Consider the following 15949-nt stretch of genomic DNA (forward strand, 5'->3'; position numbering starts at 1 on the left):
TCCATAGTATTTAGTGGGGGTGTTGGTTTTGGGAAGCCAATGTCATAAGTTGAATTATTCGGGGGTTAAATTATAAATTTGAGGTTTATTTTGTAAAAATTTTAGAAGATAAGGGGATATTCGGTAAGTATTAGACTTAATTTGTAAAGGGATTTGATATGTCTAAAATACACTAGTTTTAGTCCTATTTTTTAAATATAATTTAGACACACAAAAGGCAATGTACATATCAATTGGTGGTATAGTTAAGCAAGAAGAGTATCGTACACAGGGAGCAATAATTAAACTAACTACTAGAATTATCTAAAAAAACAAATAATAAAATAAAAGAGGTTTTCTCTACTTTTGCAAGACTAGAAACTTAAGCACTTCACTAATACTCAAACAAAACAATTAACAGCTAAAGCAAATAAAAATCAACTAAATTCAATAATTAAGGAGACTTCTGTTCAAGTTCAACTTACTTATCCTTATGGTTAATTTTATGGCAAGTGCAATGGATTAATTTCTCATTGGCTACCGATTAATGTGATTAGGTTCATGTTCACTATTACTAATCCTTAGAAAACAAATCAATTCAAACAGTGGCCAATTAGTTAAATTAATGAGTTTACTATTTTATTGATTCGGGTTAAGTAAAACTTGTAGTTAGCTAATTAAATTACTAATTCAATTAACTTCTTGTATGGTTGTTCGTTACACAAGCTCACACATTGATTCAAACATGATGTAAACACTAGATTAAGAAAAAAGAATATATTTGTGCCTTTCGATGTCCTCAAAATTGAATGCTAAGGTTGATCCTCGAGTTCCAGAGCTCCATCAACACTCTCAATCGCAATTCAGTCTCCAAGGGTTCCAAAAAGAGTCATTGTCTCGTAAGTTTATGCCTATTAAATAGTATTTTGAAAACAGGGGGGACTCATCGAGTCCATAGACTGACTCGCCGAGTCCCTCATTTAAAATCTTTGCACGATAAGGCACCCAATGGTTCGTGAATGTTCGTTCCTACTCACCGTGTTCATTAGGTTTTGACTCTTTTTCTTCTTTCTTCAATTCTCGAGCTACCGATTGCATTTCCCGCTTCCTTTTGCTTCCGAACGCATCTTTTAGGCTGAAAATAAAATTTAAACATAACTAAGTAACTTTTGTTCATTAACTTAAATAAAATAGCCAAAAAGTATTAAGATTCTACACAAAATATATAACTACTATGCACATATCAGATTTCAGGAGGCAAGGTTAAAAAGGTAAAATATGGACTCGCTTTGAAAGAAAAAGGGAAGGGAGGAACCAAACATGGTATTATGGAAATTAGTTAAGGGGACCGGGTATATAAACCTGTCACCCATTCTGGAACCCTAACGCTAAAGTGGATCTTCAGCCGCCAATCCCACTTACTCGGCCTTCGACGCCGCACCACCACCTCTGTTGAGGTCGCCAACCACCAAATTCGCCGTCGAGCGTCGTCCTTTCCAGCGAGAACAGGTCGATGACATGGATGATGGGTGGATCCGCCACTTACCTTCTCTTCTTCTTCTTCTTATTCTGCCTTTTGCATCCATCCACAAATGCATCTTGATGGTCGTCGATGCTACTCCGACCACCTTTTGCCAACTGTTAACGTGCCGTCGCCGCTGTATGGCTCGTTTTTGTTGCTCCGGTCATCGTTGCTATCCCGAAGGGCTACCGGTTTGTGTGTACTTTTTCTTGGGTATGTTGACATGTTGTTGGGCATAAGACCAAAAGGAAGCATCGCCACCACCGGAAGTTGGTGGTTGTCACCGCAATCCGCCGTTGTTGCCACTAGCATTACTGCTGCCATCACCAAACGCCACCAGGTGGGTGGCTGGGGTACATTTTGCAAATTATGAACGTGTGTTTGTGTTGTGTTTGGATTCGTTTGGTCGGAAAATCAAGAACAGCCACCACCACCACCGTGAGGTGGTGGCTGCCGCCATGTACCGCCGTTGGCCACCATTAGGGTGGTTATGTGTGTGTTTATGTTAGTGAGTGTGTGTGTTTATTTGAGATTTTTATTTTATATTGTAATTAGTGTCGGAATAATAAAAGAAAACTCATAACCACCACCGTGAGGTGGTGGCTGCCGCTTCCTGCCACCACCAACCGCCGTGTTTGGAGGCGGTGTGCCTTGTTTATGTTTTGACTCGTTTGGGATGCTTGGACAAAACGGGCCTAATGAAACACTAATGGGCCTAACGACTTAGCTTTTGGGCCTAATTGGATTGTAATGGGTTTGAAACCCTAATTAGGATTTAGAAAATCCTAATTTTGGAATTAATTATTTAGACTTATCGGGACCCACATTTTGGACCATTGGAGTGAATTTATGACTCAAGCCTGATTTCATTGTGTGTTTGGACTTAATGGATTAACCCCTTAATAGATTAAGTCCTTAATGGTTTAAGTAGGAACACTTAACCCTAATCGTCATTTTATGTGAAAAACTCTAATTGGACTTGGGTTCTTATTGGGCCACTTATTGGACTAAGCTATTGTGGGCCTTTGTGGTCCAATTGTGAACATATTTATGGACTAAGGGAGTTATTGGGCTTTAGGATAAGGCCCATTCGAAAGGCTTGGGCCCAATTTGGAAAATTAGACCATAAGTGGGCCAGGATTAGGCCTTAATGATTATGAGATATTGGACCCTTGGAATGCCAATTGTTTGGACTAGAATAAATGGTTGGGCCTCAAGATAAGTCTATATAGAGGTTTGGGCCCAATTTGGAAAATTAGGCCATATGATGGGCCTTGGTTGATTATTGTGCTTTTAGGCCTTCAGAGTGTGAGTTTGGGCCTTGGTTTTGAACCAAGCTAGGTTAGGGGTAAAATGGTCCATTTACCCCAAGTGTAGATTTATGGTTATGTATTGGAAACCAATTATTAATTGGATGTTGTTTTGATGTTGACAGTTCGGGAACATGTCAACCAGCAACTATGGTTTTATCCGTGGGACTTCAGCAGTGCGAGGTGAGTCTCCTCACCATACCAATGAGTCTAAGGCACCAAGGCCTGCCCATTTTATGATATGTGATATGCTAGCTGATTATGTGTAAGACCTTGGGGGTTCCCGAGGCAGTAGACTAAGACCATGTGGGGGTTCCCATGGCAATTATTTATATGTGTTATTTGGTATGCTAACTATTATGTGATATGTGGTATGCTAGATATTTTCTGTGATATGTTGTGTGCTAGTTGACTATGTGTTGCTTGCATGGAAGACCTCAGGGGGTTCCCGAGGCAGTTGGATATAAGACCATGTGGGGGTTCACATGGCATTACAGGCTAAGACCATGTGGGGTTCACATGGCAATGATCTAAGACCATGTGAAGTTCCCATGGCATCCGGTGTAAGACCATGGGTGGTTTCCATGACACCTTTATATGTTTTATGTATGGCTTTTAAGGTTTGTACATGTGTACTGTTAATTGATTATGTGTTATGTTGACATGATATTGGTATGGAAGACCCCAGGGGGTTCCCGAGGCAGTTGGATAGAAGACCATGTGGGGGTTCCCCTGCCTTTCCTGGTTAAGACCATGCGAGGATTCCCATGTTAGTGGGCTAAGACCACGTGGGGGTTTTAGTGGCACCCGGTGTAAGACCTTGGAGAGTTTCCATGGCTTCCTTATATGTTTATATGCATGGCTTATGTAGTTGATATGATTTATGTGATTATGTGTATAAGACCTTGGAGGGTTTCCATGGCATCTCTATATGTCTATATGAATGGTTATGCGATTGATATGGTTTATGCGATTATGTGGGGTATGCTCTGGGGAACTCACTAAGCTTTGTGCTTACGGTTTTGTTTATGGTTTCAGGTATCATTGTTTTGGAAAGGAAGGGCTCAGCTTGATCGCAGTGCACACACCCGTGTTTCCGCAATATATGATTTTGGGACGAACTCTAATGAATGTTTTTAATTAATCATGTTTTTGGAATGTTTGAATTTAAAGATATATGCGTTTTGACAGTATTGAAAAATGAAATTTTTACCCTTGATTTTTGGGTCGTTACATAATGGCATATTAGTATCCATAATCGTGTGCATTAGGATTCGGGTGTCGAGAAATTTTTTCAAATATACCGATGGATTGGATTTAATTCAAGGATTTCAAAAACCCGAACGGATTAGTTTTTGGAGTTACAGAATTCCGGGAAATCGCGTTTGAAGTTTTGCATCAAAACGGCTCTCGGTGTCCGTTTTCGTGATTTTTGTAAATATTTTTACTAAAAATATTTCGAGTATGAAATTAAATAATAGTCTATAGTCTGATTCCAAAAACGCTCTCATAAATCCCGTCGGCAATGTGTAAGTACATTAACGGTGTGAAATTGTTTACTTTGAACAGGTAAAACCAACGTTATACCGGTTTCATTTCTTAAAACGGTCGTATCTTTTGCATACAAACTCCATTTTGGACTTTCTTTATATTTTTGAAAACATGGGAATACATACTATGAGTCTAAAATAATTGCTTCACTCAAAACTGCTTATTACAAATTTCCTGTTTTTTCAGACGTATTAACTAGCGTTGTAGTTTAAGCGGTTTGATTGTTTGTCGATTCATACATTTAGAAGCAAAGTATCTGTAAGAACGTGAATTTTCAAAACAATTTTTCATTTTTAATCATATAATCTTCATAATACATTTCATAAAACATCATTTATTTAGTTTACAAAACATAACACTGTGTTTAATCAATTAATAATCCAGGATCCTCGAAACATAAATCTTTCTCTGGTGTGTACAATCAAGCCGGTACCGTCCCGTGATCCTGAGAAAACCTGAAACACATAACACAGTAAGCACGAAGCTTAGTGAGTTCCCCAAAATACCACATGCACATATTAGCCACTCGATGTTGTAACTCTAGTAGACCTTCCGACCCTACCCATAGTGGCCTTCCGGTCCTATTCTGTTGACCTTCCGACCCAACTCTGTTGACCTTCCGGTCCTACTCTGTTGACCTTTCGGCCCAACTCTGTTGACCTTCCGGTCCAAACCCTGTCGACCTTCCAGTCCGAACCAGGCAACTCATAACATAGCATATCACATAAAACATATATCACATATCGCATATAAGCACATACGACCTTCCAGTCACACGTAATTACCACTCTAGGTAAGGTATAGTGAGAAGACTCACCTCGGCTGGCAGTTAACTGACAAGCACTCGAAATTCTTGGACTAGCCTCCGCCTAACACATTAGACAAGCATCTCAATCATTATCCATCTTATTACTCATTTACACCTTAAGTCCGCTTTTCTCTTTTAACCCTTGGGATGGGTAAAATACCATTTTACCTCTCCTTGATCCTCCTGCCCCTTATTGACCCACCCATGAAGTCAACAGAAAGCCTATCTGAGTCAACTGTCAAGGTTGACCTGACTCGCCGAGTGCACACCTGTGACTCGCTGAGTCCACTCGTATTCTCCATGTTCTTCCTAGGGTTCACTCAGTTCACTGATTTGACACCCAACTCGATGAGTCAACATTGGGTCCAGGCTGCTAGGTCACACCCGCTACGACTCGGCGAGTCAGCTCCATCGGATTTCTCATTCAGCCACCTGAGGTCAGATCTGTGAAACTAGCTTATAAATCCAACCTCCTAGAATCCAAAAGTCATGTAAAGGTTCAGCCTTTATGCTCATGCATCACATATCTAGCTCTATTTGACAAAATGACTGTAACACCGTAAATTTCCAAACAAATTTTTCATTTCAAAATATAGTATTTCCATTCAAAACAAGGCATAAACATTTCAAGTGTCATGTCAAAATATGAATCATCTAAATCCCAAGATCACAAAACATCCTTCAGTGTGTACAGATCACGTCGGCGCCTTCCCACGGTCCTCGCTAGTACCTGAAACACATACACAACAATCTGTAAGCATAAATGGTTAGTGAGTTCCCCAATATACAACTTACGCACATACGCCTTTCCAGGCCCTGACCTTCCGGTCCATGTGTCTCAGGGGACTTCCGTTCCTGCTGGATAAACCTTCCGGTCCTACCCACGCCAACCTTCCGGCCCACAACACAACGCCTTCCGGCCCATAACATAATCGCCTTCCGGCCCATAACATAATGCCTTCCGGCCCATAACATAATGCCTTCCGGCCCACATAACATACATAGCACGTATAACAATTAACTTATCACATATAGCACATATATCTCATATCATATCCGACCTTCCGGTCACACAGTCAAACCCTTCCGGGTACAGTATAGTGAGAAGACTCACCTCATGAATATCGAAAGCTAGCAAATCCCGAAATCACTCGTGCTCAATCCGCCGAGCTACAATCTCCCTATAACATCATACATCTCTTATTAACACTTTTATCTTCTAAGTTTGACTATCCCTAAGAAGTCAGACATAGGTCAACTCTGGTCAACGGTCAACGGTCAACGGTCAACGGTCAACGGTCAACTTGACCGGACTCGGCGAGTGCTAGGGCGACTCGGCGAGTCTAGACGTCCTCACCAATTCTCTAAGATTCCCTTTCTACTCGTCGAGTATCCTCCTTGACTCGACGAGTTCCTCCTGGAAGAATCGCGGGGCCACCCCGACTCAACTCGCCGAGTCTGAAGAACAACTCGACGAGTCCCAGTTAATCTTCAAGCTACTCGCCGAGTCTGTTCATCGGACTCGGCGAGTCCATGCCATGCAACCGCTCAAACTGCTTTCTAAGGTCAGAACTGCTCCGACCATTCATAGGTCTGGCCTTCCTAGACTGATTCATCACGTAAGGTCCTCATTTCGGTGCTCATAATACACCCCATGACTCATAATTTACATTTTGACCTAAGGCATAAGGATTCCAATCCAAAACCTCCATTGATTCCCGAAATGCTCAGACATGGGACATTCTGGACTTCCAAAGGTCCCAATACAGGGTTCCAATCGCTTGGGGAACTAAGGTAACACTCAATCTAGCCATAAAAGGGTTCAATAAACCCTAAATCCATATACACATCAACATAGAAGAATGCAACTCGAAATATTACCTGAATAACGTGCTCTCTGTGTCCCCAATCCTCAGAACGTGGCTTCCCTTGTTGTTCCCTTAACCAAGCCTCCTCTTCCTTGCAAAACAACACTTCCAAAATCAACAATGGTCTTCTACCTTGCTCCAGATGCTGACAATCGAATTAGGGTTTCTCTCAGAAGGCTAGGGTGAACAATGACGGCCATAAGGTCCCTCATATACGTCCCAAACCTGAACGGTTAGGGTTTTCGCTAAACAGCGCAGACTCGCCGAGTCTATATCCGGACTCGTCGAGTCCAGTCGCGAACCCGCGACCAGATCCGCGATCCTACTCGGCGAGTCTAGGCTCCAACTCGCCGAGTCCCCTCTTAAAACACCCAAAATCATAAATATAACAATACCTGGAATTTCGGGTTGTTACAATGACCCTCTTAATGGTGTTTTAGGCTCAACAATCTATGTGATTGCATAAAGCTGGAATCATGGGACTCTCTGGACCTCTCAAGGTCCAGATCTGATTTCTAAGCCTCAAAGGGACTTCACACACTTCATAACTCAACTTAAAAGAGGTTGAAGAAACCCTAAATTCATGAGATCTACTAACCATACGAAAATATGTATAGATTTATACCTTAAATAGTAGCCTTGAATGGAATAGCAGCATATCTGAGCTCCTCAAGTTGATCTTGCTTGAATAGCCTCCCTCTTCCTTTCAAGAATGCACCAAGATGATGAAATTAGCCCCCTTCTTCTCTCTATGCTATCTGGATCAAATAGGGCCTCTCAAGGGAAAGTGTAGTCGCAAATGAAGGCCATAAGAGCTTTTAAATAGATCACAAACCCGGACAATTAGGGTTTTCCTCAGCAACGCTGACTCGGCGAGTTAGATACCTGACTCGTCGGGTCCATCCATTTAACACCTCACCAAGTCGCGACCCTACTCAACGAGTGGAGGCACTTACTTGTCGAGTCCCTCCAAAATCTTTAAATTAAATAATTAAAATAATACTGGAAAACCGGATGTTATAGTATCATCTGATATCATATAAAGTGGAATTGAAATTGTTTATATTTCCGTAGATGAAATAAAACCGAACGAGTTAGGTTACTAACAAATTTTTCCGTAACTTAGTCGCTCTTAGTTTATGTCCTAAATTTTGGGATGTCACATTATTCCACTGAAACAAAATCCTGCACAAAACACGTGCGATACCCGACTCGAGATCATACCCAAAATCAATTCAATACTCCACTCACAACCCGAGATTCACGAATTTGCACTTGCAATTCACACCACAACCTTCCGATTTCCCGATGAACCCTCACATGATCTAAAATAATTACCCTCAAACCATTTATGAGACTACCAGTCTCGCACCTGGTCCAACCACCAGGTTCCCTAGCATATGAACAACAAGGTTACCCAACGTAAAAACCCCTCTGCGCCACACACTGATCCCCCACATGATCCTGCAACTCAAGACCCGACACATTGAACCAACGGTCTCTACCAGGACCCGCCTGATCTATCATTATCACATGAGCCTTACCCATGGGTCTTACTCCTCTAAAGCTATACATACCAGCCTCCGACCCGGACCTCAATGGTCCTCAAGAATACTCCTCGACAACCCTAACCGACGTGCCCTAGGAATGAACCGATTCCCCATCATGCTCGACCATTTCTAATAATGGTTTACCTTGAACTGGTGATTGCTACGATCCCATCGTAGTCTTATAACACCTCCAACCGACCATGATTACCACTCATGGCCTTACCATACCCAAACCAACACAATACCATGCATCCTAAGCTGAATCTTGCAACCAAGCAGGAGTGTAGGTCAAGCATTGAACCCCACGGCCTAATATGAACAACAATGAAGATGCCGACTTGTGCTCAGGAGTTTCCTGAACCCCCTACCAACACAACCTCAATCTGAACTGCCACTTAACTCTCCCCCACATGGACTCGACGAAGGTTTCCCACCTTCTAATCCATATGGATTTCCAATCCATCTTTCTTAATTGGCGTGAACCGTCCATACCCTACGCTGAACAATACTTGCGTTCCCTTGCTAACCAAATTCATTGATAATCTGATTCCTTAAACTCTGATGTATACCCTTGAAATCTCAACCTACCTGATAATCCAGATCACCTCCCACGATATTATAAGCTCGAGATTGGCAAAAAACAATCAATTATAAGCTCGAGAGTGATTAATGTGGTTTGGACCACCTAATGTGCTTTTGGCCATCTAATGTGCTTTTGACTACCTTATATATGACGTCATAAAAACCCAATACGATGTTGTTTTGATATTTAGTTTTGGTATGGTAATTATTCTATTTTTATATTAAAAAAAAACAAAAAAAAAAAAAACAAATCAAGCTTAAAAATTCAAATTTTTCAAAAGCAAAAAACATTGTTGATTTCTAGAACAACTCGATTCTTTTCGAGTTTGTTAATTTTATACACCTCTAAAATGGGAGCTATTATAACGCGAAATTGCTAATGACTAAACTCAATATGTTTGTTTAAAAGATAATTCAATAATTGGATATTGAAGACCATGTGCCTATTTAACATCTATGTGACAAATATCTAAAGGAGACTGATTCTTCCACGCATCCATTGATATTTAAATTTATTGACAGTTATACCCTTATACCATTTTTACTTTCTTCCTCTATCTCTCACACACACAAGGACACAATCTATTATTTCGTTTTAAAAACCTAGTTTTATCTACACAGTACCATTTCATAAGTTTCACTAAGTCACCTGTATTCACCTCTTTAATTTCAATGGAAGAAAAGCCGACGAGCTCACATCCTTACAATAAATTCTCCGGACACAATCAATTCCATGAGAAGTTTAACTGAAATCAAAACATTCACCATCGATCCAGTTGATTTTAAATTGAACAATTGGTCTCCAATCAAGGTGAACTATTTCACATGACGTGCATTTATAGACAGAATTCCAACCCGTACATCTCTTGCTTTGAGATCCATTAATTAATGGCGTGCATTTATAACTGGTTCAACTTTGTACGCTCTCTGCTTTTCTTCATATGAAACAAATGACCATCTCTTAGCCTCATGCACATTCACAAAATCAACATGGGAGAATGTTCTATCTCGAGTATCATTGGTGAAATCAAAACCACATCTTTTGTTTGGTTTAAGTATAGGAACAAATCACACAGTATTGACTAGAATAGTGAAATACCAGGTGTTATTCCCCTTTTGCTCCATTTCACATGTAATTGTACGTTATTCTCAGTTTTTGGCACTATATAATCTCGGTCGTTCAAAAAAAACTTCATTCACCGAACATATAGAGTAAACGACTACATATCAACTACATAAAGAACTAAAAAAATCCACCAAGTGGGAAGTAGTCGGAAGCATCATTTGATGGTGTAAATGGGACCATGGTTTGTTCTCATTCCCTTGACTATCTCCCTTGGTTCCATTACTTCGAGGTCTGTTCCCTTTCCCATTGATATCAAAATTATAGATGAAGGATATACTCCATGGAGGTGGTGGCGGAGTTTGCAAAAAAAAAATATTTGGGTTTTCCGGGGATTAAAATAAACCCATAACATCTTCAAATCATGAAGAGATAGGTGATTGATTTGAGAGTCTTTCATTGTTGTTTGATCAAATAAGAGGATGAGGGAAAATAATTGTTCATAGCGAATGAAATGGTGATGGAAAAGAGATCTATCTCTATGTGTGAGAGTGTGTGAGAGATAAGGGGGTAGACGCAGGTTTTGAAACAAAAAGGATGAAGCTTTAATGCTTTATCATTCTTTGATAGTTATAATTAAAATAAGGGTATAATTGTCAAATAATATAAATATAAGTGGAAGGATAAAAAATTAGCGTGGAAATATCACCCCTCCTTATCTAAAGGTTTATGAATTGAGAGGGTAATCGGTTGTTCTCCATTTACATATTTTTTTTTACCAAACGCCTCTAAAGTGATCAAATCCTCTCTAATAAATGAAAGTTTTCATGTCATACTCTTATTTAATTTGCCAAATGTCATTTTGTGATTATTTTGAATTAATTTTTTTTCCACATATCATTTTATAAGTTTTTCTATTTTATTTAATTCCACATAATATTTTAATTTAATACTTGCAATAAATTGATATCAATTTCATTAATGAACTTAACTTTTAATTTCAAATTTCTCAAAATTAAAGCTTATTAGTTTTTTTATTTATTTAAATTAGTATTTGTTTAAATTTAAAAAGATAAAAAAACATTTCTATTATAATAATTCTATCTTTTTTATTCTCTTTTAAATTCAAAGTTCTCACATATTTTGACCTTTATATATATATATATATATATATATATATATATATATATATATATATATATATATATATATATTTATTTATTTAAATTAACTCATGTAATACATAGGTCTCACAACTAGTTTATTAAATAAACACCATTTTTATTGACGATATATTGTAGTGTCGGTTGCTGTCTCTTGTTTTTTAAATTAAGATCATATTTGGATACTATATGTAAATGATGTGGCAAAGCGTTCGCTCCCATTTACATATCATTAGACAGTCGTCGAGGATCTCCACCAAAAATGGATACTTAAGCTCCCCCGGAGCATCCACAAACTTCTTGCTAAGTGCAAGAGACACAAAAGATCGGAGAGCCCCCGAATCAAACACAACTAGAGCAGAAATATCGTTCACACGGTACAATTCTAAAACAATAACAAACATAAGTAGTATATCATAAACATAAATAAAAAGTATAAGGAGAAGATACATACTTGTGACTACATTGGGCACTGCTCGTGCCTCCTCGGTTTTCAGCCAGAACGTCCTGCTCCTCACAACCAGAGCATCCGCATTGCCCTAGCGGCCATCAGTAATCCTCAATATCACCGGAGCCGGCGCTGCAACTGGACCCACCGTTGTCAAGCTCGGACAATCGGCCTTCTTGTGACTGTGGTTCTCCTCCTTGGGTGCCTCATGACTGGGCAGCTAATCGAGTATTGCTTAACTTTCCTTCATGAATTTTTCTACCTAATCCGCTCAAAATAAGCCTTAGGGCTCTTAATCGAGTATACCTAATCCACTCAAAATAAGACTCCAATTGTTGCCAAATCAAAGATAATCGCGAAGAATTTTAATAAAGTTATGTTGTATGATCCAATATTTAACAAGGCTTCTGTGTGATTGCTATCAGTTGTTCCAAAATTGGGCTTCATTTTGATAGTGATTTTAACAAAGTATCATATTTTAGTCATATATTGATATTGATTTTACTTTATGTTCAATCTTTATATTATGAATGGTTCATGTGTGCATGTTTCAAGGTTATTTGTATGTTTATATGATTGTATCTACTTTTATGCTTGAAATCCATTGTGAATGCTTATTGTACACTTTGATCAGGTTACTAGATTTAAGACCATCCATAAGAACTACAAATTATATGTAATTTCTCAATTACTTTTGGTAATTGTGTAAAGTTGTTAATGTCTTCAATTTCTTTTAATATGTTAACATGAATTACAGCTAATTTAGCTTTCTATTATTCTTATGACGTTATCATTTATCATTAATGGTTATAATAGGTTCCAAATGATTCATAAAACTTTATCGAAATGTATGAATACTTTTGTTTTTTAATTTTATTTATTTATAACCAATACAAGATTCTTATTTTGAAGATATTAAAGAATTATACTTTATGTTTTGGACAAATGATATTTTTGGATAGATTCAACATAAATCCTCGGAATAAAAAAGATAGAATCTTTGAAGCAGTCTTGGTTGAATGATCATTAAGACAAGCTAGAAGTAATACTGATATCTTTGTTTGTATTTGTTCGCTTGTTCATGTAAGTAAATTATATGGAACTTACATTAAACTAAACTCTATTCATTATTCCTAACAATCAACAACAAAGTTAAAATGAACTTCATCTTAAGTCAACAACAATGTTTACATTTTACGCATAATCGTATAGCAAGATCTAAATCTAATAACAGAATTGCTTTGAAAACGTAAATCCACATACAAAAATATATAAAAATAATAACACAAAATAATACAAAAAGACTTACATTCCCCAATACCAAGATTAAATAAAAACAACCAATGAAGAAACTATACAATACATAAAAATAATAATAATAATAATACAAAATGAAGAAGCTATACAATACATAAAAAAAAATAATAATAATACAAAAAGACTTGCATTCAATTCAAATGAACACCAATACTAATGTACAAAATACAACCAATGAGAAAGCCATACATGAATTACCGGAAAACAACTCCGGTGCACCGGATTTTAACCGTGTACCTTTCTTTTGCAGTTTCTGACCCCTGTCACTAACTTCAAAATCAGCCCCAAGTATGAGTCTATGTCTCTTTGTTTTCCAAACTAATATCTTAAACCTAACCGCCGTCGCCAAATCCACCCTGAATACCGGCGGTCTACCACCAGTGATGTTCACGGCTGCATCCCACGGCACTCCTTGCGTGTCCGTCCAGTTTTTCCGGCGTGCTTTTTTCTGATGTCCTTGATAAAACCCTTTGAGCACGTAATTGGAAATAGGGATTCCATTTCCATTTGATTGGTTGATGTAATAATGTAAAGTGATGTTGAGTGGGTCGTAGAAAATACCTTTGTCTTTGTTCTCGTTGTCGAGCTTCAGATCGAGGTAGATGGATTGATCGGAGGTTGAATTTCGGGTTTTATTGAGAGCGGGAATGTAAACGTCTTGGATGGAACAAACTGGATTTGAAGTGCGTAAGCTTAGCCACAGAAAGAGTGAAGTGAGACCTAAGGTTAGTATGAAGCTGAAACAACACCTGCAACAGCCTGATCCGTTATCGGGGCGGCTGTAGTCCGACATGGTTCAGTTGGGGTTCCGGCGAAGAGAGAGAGAGAGAGAGAGAGAGAGAGAGAGAGAGAGAGAGATCGCACTGTTTTGAAGGTAAATTCTCCCCAATGATGGGGAAACAGCCGAGTAATTTACAAGTGGCTTAAATAATAAATATCTCGTGTGAACGCAGCCATTCATTCTCAACAATGGAAGCTTACTAGCTTATGTTGTATGTCTTCATCGTTAACATACCTCAAGGGTACGAGTCAGGGTTAAGTGTATGGGGTTGGGAAGCCTACTCCTGAAGACGATTGGCGTGAACGAAGGAAGAGAAGTCATTGATTTGGAAATGATCAGCGATTGGAAATGGAGAATCGAGACGATATCGACGAGATGTCGGCTTGGAAGAAAGATATACGGATTTTAGGGTTAGATTTTGGTGTTTGAGCCTTTGAGATATGTGGATCGATTCACAAAAGAAAAAGAAAAGAAAATAGAGGTGTGGGTGGCCAGAAATAAAAACGAAGGGAAGGAAGAAATAGGTTGTGCTAAGAATTTTAATTCTTGGGCTCAAATTTAACAGGCTCATTCTGAATTGGGTTGTCATGCTACGAATTCCCGACCTAAGTATACTCGACAACGAACGAACATGAGTTTTCTTATTGAAAAAATTCGTTAAATGGCCAAAAAGAAGCGTTTTCTCAAAGAAAATGACCATGAAAAAAATCTGACCATAGGATCCTTCTGCGGATCAAGTGATCCCTCTGAGAAAATGGAACACCTCTATGGATCTTGGGTTTTGTAATTTCTTTTTCGTTTTTTTTTTGTTTTTTTTCGTTTATTAATATTATTATTATTATTTTATTCACATAATGTATTATGTGATTATTGTTAGAAAATTTGGTTGTAGAAAGGCTTGGAAATTCTGAGAATTGTGATTATCACTTTCAAATCGAAGTATTTGGTGGTACTCACAAATCCTCAATTGGATAAAACTTAGAGAGACAAGAACCGAGAATGTTTGATGATATATTTTCGTATGTACCAGAAAATGAGACCAAAACCAACTTTAATATCTTTGTCTGATAACTGTCATATGACAGTTTTAAACTGTCATAAAACCATAAAAACTGTCATAAAAACGGATATATGGATAAGGGTCAAACCAATGGTCAATTATCTGAAAAATCAATTTTCGATCCCAGCCAGGGGCTCTGCCCCTTGGACCCCGCTCCCAGGGGCGCTGCCCACGGACCCCCGTTCGTTTAGGGGCTTCGCCCCTAAATGACAGTGTACTTTGAAACTTGATCAAACTTAACACAAGTGTGTACTTCACACATTCCTTACTTGTTTAATATTTATCAAGATCATTTTTGGTCAACACAAAGTAATCTCATTACACTTAAATAACATTGATGATCAAAATCACCAACAATTATTATGTAAAAAAATTGACAAAAAAATGATAAAAATAATAAACTTATGTTTAATATCAGTCTATAGAACTATTTGAGAATCCACAGAACTGTTATCAACGAATCAATGTACACTTATAAAGATAAGTGTACACCTATACGGTTCAGTGTATAAATTGTCATACCAGTTAAATATTATATCAACTCATCCTGGTATTGAAAAATATAAAAATGGCCTCCAATGCACCAACTTCTAAGAATGCAAATATAGAAATTGAAGATGAGCTCATGTTATAAAAAAATGCAACTCTTTACGAAAATTGAATGAATGATGTTTATTTTAAAATGGGTTTATTATGAAGTTTGTATAAGACAAAAAAAAACTAATATTCCTACAGAGTATTGTTAATTCCGTAGCAAAGTACTATTAATTCTACAGCACTGGTTCGATTTGCATTACTATTTTATCAACTCCGCAGCAAAGTACTGTTAATTCCGCAGTACTGTTTCGTCTACTATGTATCAAATGGTGTTCGATCCGCAGTACTAATATTTTACTATAAATTCACTTTAGTATGCGTATGATTTTATCTAATTTTCACCATTTCTT

The 15949-nt window shown here is 38.1% G+C and overlaps 1 pseudogene; it reads right to left on the reverse strand.

Annotated features, from left to right (window-relative positions):
- Positions 1-13188: 13188 nt before the first annotated feature.
- Positions 13189-14452, reverse strand: LOC145093852 (protein NDR1 pseudogene; annotated as a pseudogene).
- Positions 14453-15949: the final 1497 nt, after the last annotated feature.

The sequence above is a fragment of the Lactuca serriola genome, chromosome 3, assembly GCF_051521515.1.
Source record: "Lactuca serriola cultivar US96UC23 chromosome 3, Lser_US96UC23_V15, whole genome shotgun sequence".
NCBI classification, from domain to species: domain Eukaryota; kingdom Viridiplantae; phylum Streptophyta; class Magnoliopsida; order Asterales; family Asteraceae; genus Lactuca; species Lactuca serriola.